This window comes from Caretta caretta, chromosome 22 (assembly GCF_965140235.1).
Source record: "Caretta caretta isolate rCarCar2 chromosome 22, rCarCar1.hap1, whole genome shotgun sequence".
Classification (NCBI taxonomy): domain Eukaryota; kingdom Metazoa; phylum Chordata; order Testudines; family Cheloniidae; genus Caretta; species Caretta caretta.
This window is the reverse complement of record NC_134227.1, coordinates 3,051,031-3,066,953: the sequence shown is the minus strand read 5'-3', so window position 1 is coordinate 3,066,953 and position 15,923 is coordinate 3,051,031. Positions and strand designations below refer to the sequence as shown.

The window sequence follows — 15,923 nt, the reverse complement described above, 5'->3', positions numbered from 1 at the left end:
TCCGCTTCCGCTTCCCGCGCTATGGGCGCGCGCCTTGCCTGAGGAACCGGCTCCTTCCTTCCGCTCCGAGAAGAGTCAGGAACTACAAGTCCCAGCCTGCCCCGGGGCGCTTCCGTCGTCTCCAGCTCAGGTAAGGGGTCAGCCGGACACCCCCTCACACTCACGCAACTTCTCGTCCCCTCTCCCCTGCCACCCAGAGACCCCCCCAGGCCCTGCGCCCCGCCCCGGCCGGCGCCGGCCTCCAGGGCTCCGAACGCGAACTCTCGTGTCCCGGAGCCGCGGCTTGGTCCCTGGGGGCCCCGCCTCTCGGCCGGGCCGCTGCGCTGCGGGGGAGCCTCGGCCCGGCCCTACTGCTCCCCGCGGTCCGGGCAGCGTCCCTCGGAACTGCCCCCCGGGTCCGACTGCCCCCCCCGTAACCAGGGAGACCCAGACCAGCCCCCTCCTTCTCGCCTCGGGCAATAGGGAGGGGTCGGGGGGGGTTCTCGTGCCCAAGGGCGACTTCAGGGGCTGGTGCCGGGCAGCGGACCGCTTGCGGGTCCGATCCAGAAACAGCCGCGTGTCCCTGCGCCCTGGGACTGCGCCTGGCTGGGGACGGTCTCCTTATACCCGAGAATTAGCAAATACATCAACGGGGAATGAAACCCCCCAAGTCCCTGTCAGGGCCCGCAGCATGGAGCCGTGGGCCCAAGTCGCTGCCTGTGTGGGGATGTAGTTTGTACTGACTTCACGGGTGCTTTTTCTGGAGCCTGTGGTAAAATTAGGCAATTATCTAGAGGAGTTAAAGGACCCCCTGGAAGACCTCTGTGTACCCCCAGGTGTACATGTACCCCAGGTTGAGAACCACTCATGTAGGGGAACCCAGCCCCCCCCCCCCCCCCCCCCCCAGCTTCCAACCCCTTCCCTGGGAGGCTGGTTCGGTTTTGCTTACCTTGCATCAGCCTCAAGTCAGCTTCTCTGGGTCACCACGTCCGACCATGGCCCCATGGGCAGGAGTCAGAGAAAGGAAGTCTCCTTTCAGGTGTAAAAGCAGCAATGGCTCCATGAAGGGTCAGTGCTGATGGAGCAATTATCGACACTTTCTCTATTCTCCTTTTCAGAGTTTGCCCCATTTTCTCTTTAATTCTCCAATGTTAATTTAACAATCTCAGATTTGGGATATTTTCCCACCTGTTTGACCTGCAGCAATTTTTTTTCTTTCTTTCTTTCTTTCTTTCTTTCTTTCTTTGGGAAATTGTCCTGAATCATTCCCCAAACGAGAAGGGGCTTAAGGGCTCTGCAAGCTGCACAGCTGCCTCTGGGGTGGGATGGGGTGGCCATTCTCTGCCAGCAACAAGGCAAGGAAGGGGATGGGAGGAAAAAGTCCCCAGTGGAGACTGTCCAGCCCAAGGTTACACAGTTCTGGCTACTGCTACCCCCAACTGCCCAACACAGCTCCCCCCAGGTGCCAGTCACCTGCCTGCCCCTGCTGCTGCCTCCTACCTACTGCCAGGGAGTTTTCCTGCTCCATATTACCCTCACATACTCTCTTAAAGCACCTCCCCAAGGGGCTCCCTGCTGCCATGTGAATGGTGTGGGTGTGTGGGGGAAATTATTACTGTCTGTTTATTGAACTTCCATATACAATCCAGTCAAACTGTCCAACTACTCTCACTCACTTACTATAAACTCTTCAGATCCAGGTGTTTTTCTCTCATTATCAAATATTTCTTTTCAGACCTATTTCTTCCCCAGTTCTCAAAGATAGATATAAAATATTCTGTGTGCAGTGCTGTAGTAGCCATGGTGGTCCCAGGATATTAGAGGCTGTCCCCTTTGAATCATAGAATCATAGACTTTAAGGTCAGAAAGGACCATTATGATCATCTAGTCTGACCTCCTGCACAATGTAGGCCACAGAATCTCACCCACCCACTCCTGTAACAAACCTCTAATCTATGTCTGAGCTATGGAAGTCCTCAAATTGTGGTTTAAAGACTTTGAGGTGCAGAGAATCCTCCAGCAAGTGACCCGTGCCCCACGCTGCGGAGGAAGGCGAAAAACCACCAGGGCCTCTGCCAATTTGCCCTGGAGGAAAATTCCTTCCTGATCCCAAATATGGCGATCGGCTAAACCCTGAGCATGTGGGCAAGACTCACCAGCCAGACACCCAGGAAAGAAGTCTCTGTAGTAACTCAGATCCCACCCCATCTAACATCCCATCACAGGCTATTGGTCATATCTACCGCTAATAGTTGAAGATCAATTAATTGCCACAATTAGGCTATCCCATCATATCATCCCTTCCATAAACTTATCAAGCTTAGTCTTGAAGCCAGATGGGTCTTTTGCCCACATTGCTTCCCTTGGAAGGCTGTTCCAGAACTTTGCTCCTCTGATGGTTAGAAACCTTTGTCTAATTTCAAGTCGAAACTTCTTGATGGCCAGTTTATATCCATTTGATCTTGTGTCCACATTGGTACTGAGCTTAAATAATTCTTCTCCGTCCGTGGTATTTATCCCTCTGATATATTTATAGGGAGCATCATATCTCCCCTCAGCCTTCTTTTGGTTAGGCTAAACAAGCCAAGCTTTTTGAGTCTCCTTTCATAAGACAGGTTTTCCATTCCTCGGATCATCCTAGTAGCCCTTCTCTGTACCTGTTCCAGTTTGAATTCATCCTTCTTAAACATGGGAGACCAGAACTGCACACGATATTCCAGATGAGGTCTCACCTGTGCCTTGTATAATGGTACTAATACCTCCTTATCTCTACTGGAAATACCTCGCCTGATGCATCCCAAGACCGCATTCGCTTTTTTCACAGCCATTTCACATTGGCAGCTCATAGTCATCTTATGATCAACCAATACTCTGAGGTCCTTCTCCTCCTGTTACTTCCAAGTGATGTGTCCCCAGTTTATAACAAAACTTCTTGTTATTAATCCCTAAATGCATGACCTTGCACTTTTCACTATTAAATTTCATCCTGTTACTGTTACTATTATTCCAGTTTACAGGGTTATCCAGATCTTCCTGTATGATATCCCAGTCCTTCACTGTATTGGCAATACCTCCCAGCTTTGTGTCATCCACAAACTTTATTAGCACATTCCCACTTTTTGTGCCAAGGTCAGTAATAAAAAGATCAAATAAGATTGGTCCCAAAACCGATCCCTGAGGAACTAGTAACCTCCTTTCAGTGTGACCTGTTGTAGTCTTCCCTTTAACCAGTTCCTTATCCACCTTTCAATTTTCATATCGATCCCCATCTTTTCCAGCTTAGCTAATAATTCCCCCCGAAAAGGAGGTAAGTTAGGTCCATTGTGTTTCCTTTGTCTAAAAAATCTGTTACCTTCTCGAAGAAGGAGATTAGGTTGGTTTGGCATGATCTACCTTTTGTAAAACCATGTTGTATTTTTTCCCCCAATTACCATTGACCTCAGTGTCCTTAACTACTTTCTCCTTCAAAATTTTTTCCAAGACCTTGCATACTACAGACAGATACTACTTGTCAAATTAACAGACCTGTAGTTACCCTGATCACTTTTCCCCCCTTTTCTTAAAAATAGGAACTATGTTAGTAATTCTCCAGTCATACTGTACAACCCCCGAGTATACAGATTCATTAAAAATCTTTGCTAATGGGCTTGCAATTTCATGTGCCAGTTCCTTTTAATCTTCTTGGATTAAGATTACTGGGCCCCCGGATTTGGTCCCTGTCAAGGTTCCTTCCCCACTCTGAACTCTAGGGTACAGATGTGGGGACCTGCATGAAAACCTCCTAAAAGCTTACTTTTACCAGCTTAGGTTAAAACTTCCCCAAGGTACAAACTATTTTACCCTTTGCCCTTGGACTTCCGCTGCCACCACCAAACGTTTGTCCGCGTTTATTTTACTAGGAAAGCATTGTTTGGAAACGTTTTTTCCCCCCCAAAATCCTCCCAACCCTTATACCCCACTTCCTGGGGAAGGTTTGGTAAAAATCCTCACCAATTTGCATAGGTGACCACAGACTCAAACCCTTGGATCTTAAGAACCATGAAAAAAACATTCAGTTCTTGAAAGGAAGAATTTTAATAGAAGAAACAGTAAAAAGGAATCACCTCTGTAAAATCAGGATGGTAAATACCTTACAGGGTAATTAGATTCAAAACATAGAGAATCCCTCTAGGCAAAACCTTAAGTTACAAAAAGACACACAGACAGGAATATCCATTCTATTCAGCACAGCTTATTTTCTCAGCCATTTAAAGAAATCATAATCTAATGCATATGTAGCTAGATTACTTACTAAATTCTAAGACTCCATTCCTGTTCTGTCCCCGGCAAAAAGCATCACCCAGACAGCCACAGACCCTTTGTTTTTCTCCCTCCTCCCAGCTTTTGAAAGTATCTTGTCTCCTCATTGGTCATTTTGGTCAGGTGCCAGCGAGGTTATCCTAGCTTCTTAACTCTTTACAGGTGAGAGGATTTTTCCTCTGGCCAGGAGGGATTTTAAAGGTGTTTACCCTTTCCTTTATATTTATGACAGTCCTATTAAGCTGTTCGAGTTTCGGTTCTCCTCGGATGTGGTAATATCTACCTCCATATCCTCCTTCCCAGTTGTCATCCTACAATTATCCCTAAGCTCCTCATTAGTCTCATTAAAGACTGAGGCAAAGTATTTGTTTAGATATTGGGCCATGCCTAGATTATCCTTAGCCTGCACTCCATCCTCAGTGTTTAGCAGTCCCACTTCTTCTTTCTTTGTTTTCTTCTTATTCATATGGCTATAGAACCTTTTACTATTGGTTTTAATTCCCTTGATTTATATACAAATGTTTGGAGTTATTCTCCATCCAATTCCTTATGAATCCTAACATGTTGTTAGCTTTTTTGCTGGCAGCTGAGCATTGAATGGAGCTTTTAATTGACCTGTCTACACCAACATGCAGATCCTTTTCTTGGGTTGTGTAGCCTATAATATGTTCTACTGATGTCGCTAGGTGTAATGCATGTTCAGTAGGGGTTTCTCCTCTCTTCCTTATTTGTATTTCCTCTCCCTACTAATGTTGGGGTGTGCTCCTGTAGGTTAGTGTATTAATGATCTTATCTTGGTGTCATTTGTGTCAGTATGTTGCCATGGCTCTCCTGTGGTCAGACATCTGTGGATGTTCTGTCCTAAAGCTGGTGTTAGCTCATGTTTCTCTGGTCTGCTGGTGTCTTTACAGATGAAATTGCCCCTTAGACACTCTTATTTCCAGTTCCCCAAACCTTAAGGCTGACCCTTAGGCCATTTATCTGTGCCAGAGTTCATAGACCTCAAGCCTTATGCTAACTGCTGATGCCAATGTTGTACAGGAGACAGGTCTGTGGGTTCCTTGCATTACTGCTGCATAAAATAAATGCTAAAGCTAGCTATATGGGCTACATTTGATACTGTCAAGTTCATAAGTAGCTCTAGTTTCTCTCTCCAATGTGCATTGCTTTGCATTTAGAAAGAGAAGGTGGGTGAGGTAATATCTTTTATTGGGTCCACTTCAATTGGTGAGAGAGATACATTTCTGAGTTACACACAGATCTCCTCTTCTGGAGAATATCCTAAAATCTTGCCCTCCTTTCTCTCTAGTTATCTATTTCTAATTTAATATTCCCTGAGATTTTTTCCATGTCTCACTAATATTAAAATATTAACATAAAATATCCTCAGATTTTGACCTTTTCTCAAATATTTGAATCTATGTAGAAAAGTTTTGCAGATGTTTCCCATTTTCCTCTCAATTTGTCAAGTAACAATATGAAATTCACTCTCATTTTACCTCTTTACCTACTGTTGACTATCGATATAAAATCTTCACATTTTTTCCACTTTCTGCTCTACTTTGTGTAAATTGATCCAAAATTCCCCAGATTTCCACCCTTTTCTCTTTAATGACTTAACATAGACATCAGCTGTCAGATATTGTCGTTTTCCATGTAATTATTAAATATCTGTTAAAAAGCATCTCGTGTTTGGAGACGTTCCCATGTTTAGTTGCATCAAGTCCTCCTGTTTTGGAGGGAATTTGTTGCCTTCGTCATTCTCCATACTGGCAGTTGCGGGTAGTTAAATGGTCAACTTTCTCCTCTCATTTGAGACTCATTTCTTTTCCTCTTTATCTTCATTAAAGTGTTTGCTGATGAAAGTGACTCGCCCCATATTTAATATACACCAAAGCCAGAGATCTCCCCCTGTTTGGGAGAATGGTGTCTCCCAGTTGCTCACAGGACAGTTGGTTGGAACCTCTTCTTTTCCTCAGGGGGCACATGATGGGCACTCACTCTAGGACTGCCTCCTTGCTGCCCTGGCTGTACCCAGAGTGGCTGAAAATCTCCATGCTACTGTATTAGCCTCTCACTTTCCCCTTATCATGTTCACCAGCAGTATCCCAAACCCCCATGACAAATGGTCTCCATGACGGGTTGCTTCGCCCAGTGCTGAGATGTAGTTGTCTCTGGAGTGGGTTCCTATTGGCCATTTTCTGTCAGTCACCGGGCATGGAAATTTCTTACAAAATCTGGCTCCTCCATGCCATCCATTCTCCTGTTAAAGAAGCCTCACTCAGGGCTCCCCCCCCCCCCCCCATGTGAATGGCTGGCAGGGGCTGCTGATAACTCCCTATCCATTTATCAATTACTGATATGAAATCAAGACAGACTTTGCTTCTCTCCCCATTTTCAAAACTGGAGGAACATCAGGTTTTGGAGGGAAAACTGTTGCTATGAATCCTTCTCAGAAGAAGGGGAAGGAATGAGGGAGCAGGAAAGGATTCTGGCCTCATCCCTCCTGAGCCATGTTTCTGATCTCACTGAGACTAGAGTTAATCAAGAGACACCTCAAGGAAGAACATGGAGTGACTCCAGCTTAACATGGGGGCAAATAAAATCAGGATATGTCCCTGTGGGGGCGGGGGTTCAATTGTTGCTAAAGGAGGGGGGAGCCCTCAGGCCCTGTCTGACTGTGTCTCTCCCTCTTCTCAGGGTTGAGCTTCCTGGGTCAGACACACTGTGATCTGGGAGCCCAGACTGAGCAGCTGCTGTTCTCCTGATGGGGTCTGGGCTTGGGAATGACTTGGAGTGAAGCTTCCTCTGTGCCTAGGTAAGGTGAGGACTTTCTCCAGCTGTAATTAGCTCCATGGGCCAGCCCTAGGCTCTGCCCACACCAACATCTGAGTCGGAGACTCCAGGTGATTGATAGAGACCTCAGGGAATGTGCTGGGGATAGGCATGAAAGTGACTGTGCACAAACAGCCCCTCCTTACCCAACATCTCTCCTCCCCTTAGCAATTTCAGGAGCCGATCCAGCCATAGGAGAGTGAACACCCAGGAATGGCTGTCTGTCTGCAAGAGGGGGAGGGACAGGAGATGTGAAACACAAAGAGAAAAAGGAGAGAGAGATTGATAGGGGCAGTGGGAGAAATAATTGGGGAGAGAGATTCCCAGATCTCTAAAGTGCCCACACAGACTTAGCACAGCATCCCTGGGCAAATTCACTTTCCAGTGAATAAGGTGAAGTGCAGGGAGAGGAAAAGCCAATTCCTGACTCTGCCTGTGCCCCCTGCTGTGGGAGTGTGCTGCCCTGGGGACAATGTCAGGAAATCCCCCAAAGTCACTCCTTTTGTTCTGCTCTTGTCTTGTATTTGGTTCCTAGACTTTGTTACTGGGAGGGTTTCAAAATGTCTTGGCTGTTTAGTACTAGTGGGGTGGGCCGGGTCAGTGGTGTAATAAAATGGCCAAACATTTCCTCGAAATAGAATCAGAGAACTGTAGGGCTGGAATGAACCATGAGAGATCATCCATTCTAGCCCCCAACACTGGGGTGTTTGATCAACCTGTCCTTAAAAACCTCCAATGATGGCAATTCCACAACCTCCCTCGGTAACCTATTCCAGTACTGAACTAGTCTTTGTCACAACTGAATCACATGGCTGGCTCAGATTCAATTTGTGATCCATTATAACCCCCAGATCCTTTTCAGTAGTATTGCCCCCTAGCCAGTTAGTCCCCAATTTGTAGTCATGCATTGGATTTTCCTTCCCTAAAATGTAGTACTTTGCAGTTGTCTTTATTAAATTTCATCTTCTTCATTCAGATCAATTCTCTAATTTATAAAGGTCATTTTTAATTCTAATCCTGTTCTCCAAAGTGTTTGCAACTCTTCCCAGCCTGGTGTCATCTGCAAATTTAATAAGTGCACTCTCCTCTCCATTATCCAAGTCATTAATGAAAATATTGAGTAGTACCATGTCAAGGTTCCTCCCCCACTCTGAACTCTAGGGTACAGATGTGGGGACCTGCATGAAAAACCTCCTAAGCTTATCTTTACCAGCTTAGGTCAAAACTTCCCCAAGGTACAAAATATTACACCCGTTATCCTTGGAATGGCCGCTACCACCACCAAACTAATACTGGTTACTGGGGAAGAGCTGTTTGGACGCGTCTTTCCCCCCAAAATACTTCCCAAAACCTTGCACCCCACTTCCTGGACAAGGTTTGGTAAAAGCCTCACCAATTTGCCTAGGTGACTACAGACCCAGACCCTTGGATCTGAAGAACAATGAACAATCCTCCCAACACTTGCACCCCCCCTTTCCTGGGAAATGTTGGATAAAAAGCCTCACCAATTTGCATAGGTGACCACAGACCCAAACCCTTGGATCTGAGAACAATGAAAAAGCATTCAGTGTTTTACAAGAAGACTTTTAATAAAAATAGAAGTAAATAGAAATAAAGAAATCCCCCCTGTAAAATCAGGATGGTAGATATCTTACAGGGTAATTAGATTCAAAAACATAGAGAACCCCTCTAGGCAAAACCTTAAGTTACAAAAAAGATATACAGACAGAAATAGTTATTCTATTCAGCACAATTCTTTTCTCAGCCATTTAAAGAAATCATAATCTAACACATACCTAGCTAGATTACTTACTAAAAGTTCTAAGACTCCATTCCTGTTCTATCCCTGGCAAGAGCAGCACACAGACAGACACAAACCCTTTGTTTGTCTCCCTCCTCCCAGCTTTTGAAAGTATCTTGTCTCCTCATTGGTCATTTTGGTCAGGTGCCAGCGAGGTTACCTTTAGCTTCTTAACCCTTTACAGGTGAGAGGAGCTTTCCCCTGGCCAGGAGGGATTTCAAAGGGGTTTACCCTTCCCTTTATATTTATGACACGCCCCCCAAATCTCAGCTAGGGTGAAACACTGGCTGGGATTTCTTCCTGGAGCTCTAGGAAAACAGAGTTAATAAGACGCATGCATCTCTAAATATACTACCAAGTACATAAAGACTAACAATATTTTCCACATCTCAAAGACGATTTTAACCAGTTGATTCTGGGAAACTTTCACGGGAGAGTGCATCAGCCACTTTGTTAGAAGCTCCTGAGATGTGTTGGATGTCGAAATCAAAATCTTGGAGAGCTAAACTCCACCGAAGAAGTTTTTTGTTAGTTTCTTTGACGGTGTGAAGCCACTTTAGTGCAGCATGGTCGGTTTGCAGGTGGAAACGCCGTCCCCAAACATATGGGCGTAGCTTTTCCAGAGCGTAGACAATGGCATAACATTCTTTTTCAGTGACTGACCAGTTGCTTTCCCTCTCAGACAGTTTTTTGCTGAGAAACACTACAGGGTGGAATTCTTGATCAGGTCCTTTCTGCATTAAAACTGCTCCCACACCACGCTCGGACGCATCTGTGGTTACTAGGAACGGTTTGTCAAAGTCTGGGGCCCTTAGTACAGGGTCAGACATGAGTGTCGCTTTAAGCTTGTTAAAGGCCTTCTGACACTTTCCGGTCCACTGAACAGCATTTGGCTGTTTCTTTTTGGTTAGGTCTGTCAGTGGGGCAGCGATTTGGCTGTAGTGCGGTACAAATCGTCTGTAATAACCGGCCAAGCCTTAGAAGGATTGAACCTGTTTCTTTGACTTTGGGACAGGCCACTTTTGGATAGCATCCACTTTGGCCTGTAGGGGGCTGATAGTTCCTTGACCCACCTGGTGTCCAAGGTAAGTCACTCTGTTTAGGCCTATTTGACACTTCTTAGCCTTAACAGTTAGTCCTGCCTCCCTTATGCGCTCAAGGACTTTTTGTAGATGTTCCAGGTGGTCTGCCCAGGAATCCGAAAATATGGCCACATCGTCAAGGTAGGCGACTGCATATTCTCCTAATCCCGCTAGGAGACCATCTACAAGTCTTTGGAAAGTGGCGGGTGCATTTCGCAGCCCGAAAGGGAGTACATTAAATTCATACAGCCCGAGATGTGTGATGAAGGCTGACCTTTCCTTGGCAGATTCATCTAGCGGTACCTGCCAGTACCCCTTGGTTAAGTCCAAGGTAGAGATGAACTGGGCCCGTCCCAGTTTCTCTAATAGTTCATCTGTGCGTGGCATTGGATAGTTGTCTGGGCGAGTTACAGCATTTAGCTTACGGTAGTCCACGCAAAAACGTATTTCCCCATCTGGTTTGGGAACTAGAACCACTGGAGATGCCCATGCACTTTCAGAGGGGCGGATTACCCCCATCTGTAACATATCCTGGATCTCCCGTTCTATAGCAGTTTTAGCTTGAGGAGACACCCGGTAAGGTTGGACCCTAATTGGGTGAGCATTACCTGTGTCAATGGAGTGGTATGCCCGTTCAGTCAGTCCTGGGGTGGCTGAGAACGTTGGCGCGTAGCTAGTGCACAGCTCCTGGATCTGCTGTCGCTGCATACGCCCAAGGGTCATGGAGAGGTTCACCTCTTCCACACCACCAGCACATTTCCCTTCGTAGTAAACACCTTCAGGCCACTCAGCGTCGTCTCCTCCCTGGGCTGTAAACTGACAAACCTTTAATTCTCTGGAATAAAAGGGCTTTAGAGAATTAATATGGTACACCTTAGGCTTTCGGTTGGAGGTGGGGAATGCTATGAGATAATTAACAGCTCCCAGGCGCTCCTGGACCGTGAATGGCCCTTCCCACGATGCTTCCATTTTATGGGCCTGGAGCGCCTTTAAGACCATGACCTGGTCTCCTACTTTGAAGGAACGCTCTCTGGCATGTTTATCATACCAGGCTTTTTGCTCTTTTTGAGCATCCTGTAAGTTTTCTTTAGCAAGGGCTAAAGAGGTTCGGAGGGTGTTTTGTAGGTTGGTTACAAAGTCCAGAATATTAGTTCCTGGAGAAGGTGTAAATCCCTCCCATTGCTGCTTCACCAACTGCAATGGCCCCTTAACCTCACGGCCATATACAAGTTCAAATGGGGAAAACCCTAAACTGGGATGTGGTACAGCTCTGTAGGCAAAGAGCAACTGCTGCAACACTAGATCCCAATCATTGGAGTGCTCATTTACAAATTTACGTATCATGGCCCCCAAAGTTCCATTAAACTTCTCCACCATGCCATTTGTTTGATGGTGGTAAGGAGTGGCAACCAAGTGATTTACCCCATGAGCTTCCCAAAGGTTTTTCATAGTTCCTGCCAGGAAATTAGTCCCTGCATCTGTGAGGATGTCGGAGGGCCAACCTACCTTTGCAAAAATGTCTGCTAGTGCCTGGCACACACTTATAGCCCTGGTGTTGCTCAGAGCTACTGCTTCCGGCCATCGGGTGGCAAAATCCATGAAAGTCAGTATGTACTGCTTTCCTCTGGGTGTCTTTTTCGGAAAAGGACCCAGAATATCCACAGCTACTCGCTGAAATGGAACTTCAATGATGGGGAGTGGCTGGAGAGGGGCTTTGACCTGGTCTTGGGGTTTTCCCACTCTTTGGCACACCTCACAAGACTGGACATAGGTAGAAACATCCTTGCCCATTCCCTCCCAGTGGAATGACCCCCCCAAACGGTCTTTGGTCCTGTTCACCCCAGCATGGCCACTAGGGTGATCGTGGGCTAAGCTCAAGAGCTTGGCCCGGTATTTAGTTGGAACTACCAACTGTCTCTGAGGATGCCAGTCCTCCTGGTGTCCACCAGAAAGAGTTTCCTTGTATAAAAGTCCTCTTTCTACAACAAACCTGGATCGATTAGAAGAGCTGAGAGGCGGTGGGTTGCTCCGTGCCGCCGTCCAAGCTCTCTGGAGGCTTTCATCTGCTTCCTGTTCGGTCTGGAACTGTTCCCTTGATGCTGGAGACATCAGTTCCTCATGGGATTGTGGACTTAGGCTTGGTCCCTCTGGAAGCGATATAGGGGATGGAGCTGTTTCTGGTGACTGTGAACCGCTCTCCGCTGGTGCACTATGTTGGGATTCAGGCTCCGGCTGAGCCTCTTGGGTCGGGTTATCGGCTGCTGCCAGTTCAGGTTCGGTGGGGCCCTCTGTTGTTGAGGTTGCAAGTACTGGATTCAGTGCTGACAGGGGGTCTGGTGTTGGTTGTTCGGCTGGTTCCGGTTCTGGGACTGGTTCCGTCTGGGTCTCTGGGACTGGATCTACTACTGCTGTTGCAGACATTGGCCTGGGGTCCAGGTCCATCACCTCTGACTGGGTCCTGATAGAAGTTTCTGGAACAGAGCTAGGCCTCACGGCTTGTTTAGCCTGGCTGCAGGTGACCATTCCCACCCTCTTGGCCTGCTTCACATGATTGGCCAAGTCTTCCCCCAACAGCATGGGGATGGGATAATCATCATAGACTGCAAAAGTCCACATTCCTGACCAGCCCTTGTACTGGACAGGCAACTTGGCTGTAGGCAAATTGAAAGAGTTGGACTTGAAGGGTTGAATCGTCACTTGGATCTCTGGGTTGATTAAATTGGGGTCCACTAAGGAAGCATGGATAGCTGACACTTGTGCTCCGGTGTCCCTCCACGCGGTGACCTTCTTCCCGCCCACACTCACAGCTTCCCTCCGCTCCAAGGGTATCTGGGAGGTATCTGGGCCTGTGGACCTCTGGTGTGATTCCGGTGCAATGAACTGTAATCTGTTGGGGTTCTTGGGGCAGTTGGCCTTTACATGCCCCAGCTCGTTACACTTAAAACATCGTCCAGCTGACGGGTCACTGGGGCGAGGAGGGTTGCTGGAGAACGGGGTGGTGGGACGATAAGGGGTCTGGAGGGTTCTTTGGGAGGTAGGTGGGGCTTTGGGCGGCCCCCGGTAATAGGGTGTGGTCTGGGGTGGTCCCTTCTGGTCTCCACTCCACCTGCGACCAGTTTTCTTCTTCTCTGCCACCTCCACCCATCTGGCTCCAATCTCTCCTGCCTCGATTACAGTTTTGGGCTTCCCGTCTAGGATGTATCTTTCTATTTCCTCAGGAACACCCTCTAAGAATTGTTCCATTTGCATTAGGAAGGGCAAATTTACTGGAGATTCAACACTTGCTCCTGATATCCAGGCATCCCAATGTTTCACAATGTGGTAGGCATGTCGGGTAAATGACATGTCTGGTTTCCACCTTAGGGCTCTGAACCTCCGACGAGACTGCTCGGGTGTTATCCCCATTCTGACTCTCGCCTTGGATTTAAACAGTTCATACTTGTTCATGTGTTCTTTAGGCATTTCAGCTGCCACCTCAGCTAAGGGTCCACTGAGCTGCGGCCTCAGCTCTACCATGTATTGGTCAGTAGAGATGTTGTACCCAAGGCAGGCCCTTTCGAAGTTCTCTAAGAAGGCCTCAGTATCATCACCTGCCTTGTAGGTGGGGAACTTTCTGGGATGGGAAGTGGTACCTGGAGAAGGATTGCTAGGGTTTGTTGGTATATTCTGCTGGGCCTTTATCCTCTCCACCTCCTCCACATGCTTCCTCTCTTTTTCCTTCTCCTCCTCCACATGCTTCCTCTCTTTTTCCTTCTCCTCCTCCACATGCTTCCTTGCCTCCATTTCCCTCTTGTGGGCAGCCTCCTGTACCTCCTTCTCCAGCCGCATGAGTTCTATCTGTCTTTCATGTTCCCTTTGTCTTTCCTCAGCCTGAAATTTGGCTAATTCCAGCTGTAGTTGAGCTGAGGATTTGGTCATTCTAACCTCTCTGTTTTTAACTAACTTTACACCTGAGGTTTAGAAATAAACAAACAAAACTTGGCTGTAAAATTTTGCTGTGCTGCAATAGAATACCTATTCTCTGATAGTGATTGTCAGCCTACAGAAAAAGACAATTCCCTTGTCTCTGCTCTGGGCCCAAATTAAAGCAAAAAACCTCCAACTGCTTGGAAACCTGCTTACCCAGCCCAAAGAAAAAGCAAATGGGTAGAACACACACCCCCTATTTACTTTTAGGAAGAAAAGAAAAAAAAAAACAATGGGTTGGAAGACTGTGAATTTCCCTGCAGGAGTTAAGTACCCTGCCTCCAGGCAAAAAAACCTGCAATTCACAAGATAATCCCCTTTTGTCTCTGCTTGGCCACAAAGCAGAGAGAAACCAATCTGCTTTCAGTTTCAAAGCTGCTTTCTGGACTTTCTTTCCAAAGAAAAAAAATTTCCTTTTTAAAATCTGTATTTCTAGTTCAAAAAATCTCAACTGGATCTCAAATGATTTCAGGTTAATCCCACCACTGTGCCACCATGTCAAGGTTCCTCCCCCACTCTGAACTCTAGGGTACAGATGTGGGGACCTGCATGAAAAACCTCCTAAGCTTATCTTTACCAGCTTAGGTCAAAACTTCCCCAAGGTACAAAATATTACACCCGTTATCCTTGGAATGGCCGCTACCACCACCAAACTAATACTGGTTACTGGGGAAGAGCTGTTTGGACGCGTCTTTCCCCCCAAAATACTTCCCAAAACCTTGCACCCCACTTCCTGGACAAGGTTTGGTAAAAGCCTCACCAATTTGCCTAGGTGACTACAGACCCAGACCCTTGGATCTGAAGAACAATGAACAATCCTCCCAACACTTGCACCCCCCCTTTCCTGGGAAATGTTGGATAAAAAGCCTCACCAATTTGCATAGGTGACCACAGACCCAAACCCTTGGATCTGAGAACAATGAAAAAGCATTCAGTGTTTTACAAGAAGACTTTTAGTAAAAATAGAAGTAAATAGAAATAAAGAAATCCCCCCTGTAAAATCAGGATGGTAGATATCTTACAGGGTAATTAGATTCAAAAACATAGAGAACCCCTCTAGGCAAAACCTTAAGTTACAAAAAAGATATACAGACAGAAATAGTTATTCTATTCAGCACAATTCTTTTCTCAGCCATTTAAAGAAATCATAATCTAACACATACCTAGCTAGATTACTTACTAAAAGTTCTAAGACTCCATTCCTGTTCTGTCCCTGGCAAGAGCAGCACACAGACAGACACAAACCCTTTGTTTGTCTCCCTCCTCCCAGCTTTTGAAAGTATCTTGTCTCCTCATTGGTCATTTTGGTCAGGTGCCAGCGAGGTTACCTTTAGCTTCTTAACCCTTTACAGGTGAGAGGAGCTTTCCCCTGGCCAGGAGGGATTTCAAAGGGGTTTACCCTTCCCTTTATATTTATGACATACCAGATGGAGGATTGGCTCCTGTGGGACAGCATTAGGTACTTCCTCCCAGTTTGTCAGTGAGCCATTAGTAATTACTCTTTGAGTACAGACTTTCAAGTACACTACATTTCCCTAGTTTGCTGATGAGAATGTCATGGGGTTTTCTATCAAAAGCCTTACAAAAATAAAGATATGTCATGTCTACAGTGTGTCCCAGATTCATAAGGCCTGTTACCCCTGTTAAAACAGGAAATTAGATTGGTTTGGCATTGTTTGTATTCGATAATCTATGCTGGCTATAACTTATCACTTTACTATCCTCTAGGTGCTTATACATTGATTGTTTAATACAGTTTTCTTTCTGGGTATCTTAATTAGGCTTGACTGGCCTTTATTCCCCAGGTCTTCATTCTTGCTCTTCTCCAGTCTTGTGGGACCTAACCATCCTCCTGGAGTTGTTCAAGTTCATTGTTAACTGTTCCAAGATTAGTTCAGCTAATTCCATAGGTACCCCAGGATGAATTGTATTAGGCCCTGCTGACTTTAATAAATTTAACT

General features: G+C 46.4%; 1 protein-coding gene across 1 annotated transcript in view; it reads left to right on the top strand.

The window, feature by feature from the left end:
* The first annotated feature begins 13 nt into the window (after positions 1-13).
* Positions 14-15,923, top strand: part of LOC125629406 (uncharacterized) — a 42,915-nt gene continuing 27,005 nt past the window's right edge. Inside the window, exons 1-2 of the mRNA XM_075122200.1 lie at positions 14-130; positions 6,979-7,096. The gene's annotated coding sequence lies outside the window, so the exon portion shown is untranslated. The remainder of the gene's footprint in view (positions 131-6,978; positions 7,097-15,923) is intronic.